At 38.7% G+C, this 4,907-nt stretch overlaps 1 pseudogene; it reads right to left on the minus strand.

Annotated features, from left to right (window-relative positions):
- Positions 1–1,569: 1,569 nt before the first annotated feature.
- LOC143274042 (tripartite motif-containing protein 43 pseudogene) lies at positions 1,570–2,919 on the minus strand (annotated as a pseudogene).
- Positions 2,920–4,907: the final 1,988 nt, after the last annotated feature.

Consider the following 4,907-nt stretch of genomic DNA (forward strand, 5'->3'; position numbering starts at 1 on the left):
AGTTTAAATGAGAATTTACAACATTTTATTTACTACATCTACTTTTAACATACTTTGTGCACTTCTAAACACCTAGAAGGACTAGATGTTTCAGATGAGGCATAAATTTGTCTCCTAGATACACAGTAGTGTTGAAACCACACCCATGCAACAATGGTTCAATCTTAAAGTGTCTTCTGCTAAGAGCATTCTGGTCTGTCCTTTTTCTCCAGCCCCTCCCCTGTATCACATGACACAGGCACTTGTTACTTGGATACTTTCACAACTCTCTTCAGAAGACAACCTTGCTATGAACTTTAACAGAGTACACAGGATGTGTTAGTTCACTAACTCTACATTTGTCATACCTTGGCAACCTCTTCAACACCTAGAAACTAAAGATCATAAAATAAGGACTCCTTTGTCCAGTATGTACACTATATAAAAAACAGCAACATTAAGTGAAATGTATCTAACATGCAGGGTGATGGGTAAGCTACAGATGTCTAGCACACTAAGGGAATCTTTGTGCAGTTTCTTCCCTCCCACCTCCTCAATCCACTGAACAAGTACAGCAGGTGCACTCTTCTCACTATTCTAAGCATAGTATCTCCAGTTTTTCAAAAACTATTCACACAAAATATTATTCTACTACTTCTACTTTTAAATGTATCAAGCACTTTTAAATATGTAGATAGACTAGGGATTTCATTTAAGACCTTGTCTGCTATTCACATTGCACTGGTAAATAATTGTGCAAAGCAATGGTTTTTATCTGGGGTATCTTCTAAACACAACAATCTGGGCTTTGACACACTTTCTCCCTCTTCTCTGCCTTCAAGCCAGTAGACAATTACAGGCATATGTAATGCTTAGAAATAGCTGAACAAATTCATATCCCCAAATCATTTCCAGAACAAACTTTCCTATAAATTTTAACAGTGTACACAATGTGCTAATATTACTTTGTCATAGATTGGCAACCTGTTTGACATCTAGAGACTAGAAGCTGAAGATTTCAGACAGATTTGTCCATTATTTACAGTATACACCCAGCAAAACTAAATGCAAATCTACAGAAACGGCATCTGAAAGGTCCCATATAAACAGACTAGCACATGGCCTTGCTGCCTCCCAGTACTTATAAAGAGAGCTGATTGGATTCTGCCTCCCATTGTTCAGGAAACACCCATATCTGACGCCCATACGTTCTATACAGATGCAAATAATCAAGGAAAGGCAGGTTATAAGTCAGGAAATTTAAGTAAAGTGGTTCAAAGTTCTTATAATTTCTTCAAAAATCAGAATTGTATGTTATTCTGTTGGTACTAATGGATTTCTCTGAAACTCTCAACATAGTTACTGACTCTCAATATGCTGACAGGGTGATCTTACATATTGAGACTGCAGAATTTATCACTGATGAGTCAATTAACTTTATTATTCATTTAGTTGCAAGATATAATCAGGAATATGAAGCATCTTTTTTTTTACATTTAATAGTATTATAATATTTAATAGCAGTGAAGGGTGTAACATTACAGAGTAAAAATTTAAAACAATAAAGTACTGGATTACATCTTCCTGTGATTATATGTATCCACTGGATACGCAAGGCCTGACAGGGTAATTGAAGGTGCCAGGAGGATACCTGTATATGAGGGAACTCTTGGTAACATTTAGGAAGCTTAAACAACCATCCTCACAATCAAGAAGCACACCAACCTGGCCCAATGGCTTCTCTATGTAGTGCCGGAATATTGGGCATGTGGTGAGGAGACAGTAATGATTACCCTCTTTCACACACACAAGAAGAAATGTACCCTCAGATTCAATCATTTGCTTTCTACTCCTTAACTGGGAATCCTTACAGACTCCCACAGCCCAGTCACAAGAGTCCTTCAAATCAATCTCCCAATAATATTTTCCTGAGATGAAGCTCTGTGATCCCCAGGAAGCAAAATAAAATCCAGCAGAATCTGCAGGTGTATCCTTATGGTGAAGACTGAAGCTGAATCTTCTCATGACTTTAAATATGTTCATCTTAGAATGAACTATGGTTACGTTTTCAAAGATAATGTGAGCTTGGAACTGCTTGTAACTTTCAGTCAGTCCAGGGATAGGTAGGGCAGTGAGTTCTGTTTTCATAAAAGGGGGCATGCTCAGCTGCATTGACTCACTCCTTCTGAACATGTTATCCAAATCTTGCAACAGGACCACATATGGCTCCTGGGACATTGCCATCAGCTCCTGGTACATTTCTCTTAGTTCTTTGCTCTTTTGGATCATGATGGCTTCACTTGTCCTGAGTTTCTCCAAAACACATTGGCCTTCATTTCTCATAGACTCGATGTGTTGCACTTCCTCTTCACAGAGGAGTGGGTGCAGTTTTGTATACTCTGTCCTGATCATTTGTTCCCGCAGAGTCAAGTAGTCCATCCACAGAGTTGTCATTCTGTTCTCTGCCTCTAAATTCTCTTGATTTTCTTGGATCTTCTCCCATAAAGATGCCATTTGCTTTACAAGTCTTTCCATTTGACTCTCAGCAGCTACTTCAATGGGACAGTGTCTGTGTCCTCTGTGCTCATGGGAGTTAGAACAGAGTTGACAGAGGAAGATCCTATTCTCAGTACAGAGGATCCTATTTGTCTCTTTGTGGGTCATACACTTATGCTCCTCAGAGCTCAGGTCCTTCAAGAGGCTGGTTTGTCTTGTAATGGACACCAGTTTCTTCAGAACAATGTTGGTCCTCAAGTCCTTCTGAGATGGTTCCCTACACATAGGGCATTGGACAGGAGGTTGGATGTCTTCCCAGGAAAGGTGGAGGCAGGCTCGACAGAAGCTGTGGCCACAGCTTATGGTGACTGGGTCTGTCAGGCAGCTCAGGCAGATGAAGCAGGTGAGTTCTTTCTGGAAGGCTTGTGAAATGTCTGTCTCCATTTCTCCAAGAAATATTCTCTCACCTCAGCAGTGTTGTGGAGACACAACAATATTAGCTCAGCTCTGGGAAATGATCTTCAATGTATGGAGGAGATAGATCTAGCAGTCTAGGAGCCAGGAGGTATGGAGACTCACTCTGTCTGGTCTGGAGAAGAATGAACCTGGCTGGCCCCTGGCGTGTCCTTATATACTCTCTAAAGACCACACCCACTTCCTCCCTTGTTGCTTTTACTAATGCTTCCAATAGGTGAGCTCCTGTAAATAGCAGTATTCTAAATGGATGGAAGATTGAATTAACTCTTTGTCCATTATCCACAAGCAAATCTTCACAGCAAATCTTCCTGCTTAGGTGGGTGTGGTAGCTCACACCTTTAATCCATGGAGTCCTAGGGAATGAGCTGCTGAAGCAGGAGGTGTTTTAGTTCAAGGCCTGCCTAGAATATACAGTGAGAACTTGTCTCTGGTCCAGAAGGGAAGTCGGGGGCCGAAACATCTTTTATATACAACTCACATCCAACCTCATATGCCTGTGACAAGGCACTCTAGCACAAGGTAATGAGGAGTTCAATAAACTATTGATAGGAAATGTGCTGGAGGTCTCAGAATTTCATTTAAAAGCATCATGTGAACTGTAAAGGTGTAAAACAATGTTTCCATCACCTGGCAACAATCCAAGGAAATTGTCTTACTTGTTCTTTTCACAATCAGACTCTCCTAACAGCCGGGAATTCAGCGGAATGAAATCTGGCAGATGGATGTGTTTCTCTATGCAGAATTTGGAAAATTGAAACATGTACACCACACAATTGATGTTCATTGAGGATTTCAATGGACAACTGATGTGAGTTTTGAAAATGCTGATTTGGTCATCACACATTTGCTAGAAGTTATAGCCATCATTAGTATACCTGTACAAATTAAAGCCATCATTAGTATACCTGTACAAATTAAAACTGACCTGTACAAATTAAAACTGACAAATTAAATCATCACACATTTGCTAAAAGTTATAGCCATCATTAGTATACCTGTACAAATCCAGTATATGTCTCTGGTAAAATGCAACAGTTTTTTTTTTTTTTTTGCTTATTACAATATACAGCACATTACAGGTATTCCACATTATCCTTACAATTCAAGCTGTTATAGAAAGATCAAATCAAACCATAAAAGATATGCTAAATAAACATAAGGGATAACAGCCCCCCAGAAATAGATTACATAATGCTTTATTAAATTTGAATGTTCTCAATGCTAAAGAAAAAGAAACAACAGCTGCAGAGAGACATTGGATAATAGAAAAAACTACAGAATTAAACCAGCCTATATACTTTAAGGATGTGCTGACCTCAGAATGGAAACCAGCATATGTGTCAAATTGGGATGAGTGCATGAGGTTTTGCTTTTGTTTCTACAGGAGAAGAAAAGCCGTGGATACCATCAAAATTGATAAAGATCAATTTGAACAAGAGAGACCTCTTTATTAGAAGAGGTGATAGTTTATTAACCAGCATGACCATCTAATTTAAACTATCTTACACCACTAACAAATGCCTTTTTATTTAATACAATATAACTTACCAAAAAGGAACTTCCCCAAAGTCAGGCTAGGGGAAGGGCTTTTGTGTTTGCCTTTCAGGAGAATGAAGGCTGAGGAAACTGAAGAACACTGGACAAATAAGACATCTGAAGAAAAAGGATATATCCTCTAGAAAAAAATGTCCCAAGAAAAGGAGTAAATTGGCCTATTGGTATATCACATATAAAATTTTGTAAGTCTTCCTAAATGATTATTTCTGCTCTTCTCTACAAACACTTAACACAAATTATCTTTATGTAGTCCCAGTTCAATTAAAAATTAAAGCTGTTTTTGGAGTTGGAGAATGGCTCTCTACTTCTCTAAAACCAAGCATGTTGTTAAAAGGAAAATGCAAAAGCTCTGTATCATGTCAGAAAAAGGAGCCATCTGATATGGGTCAGAGGAAAAC

This window comes from Peromyscus maniculatus, chromosome 6 (assembly GCF_049852395.1).
Source record: "Peromyscus maniculatus bairdii isolate BWxNUB_F1_BW_parent chromosome 6, HU_Pman_BW_mat_3.1, whole genome shotgun sequence".
Lineage (NCBI taxonomy): Eukaryota > Metazoa > Chordata > Mammalia > Rodentia > Cricetidae > Peromyscus > Peromyscus maniculatus.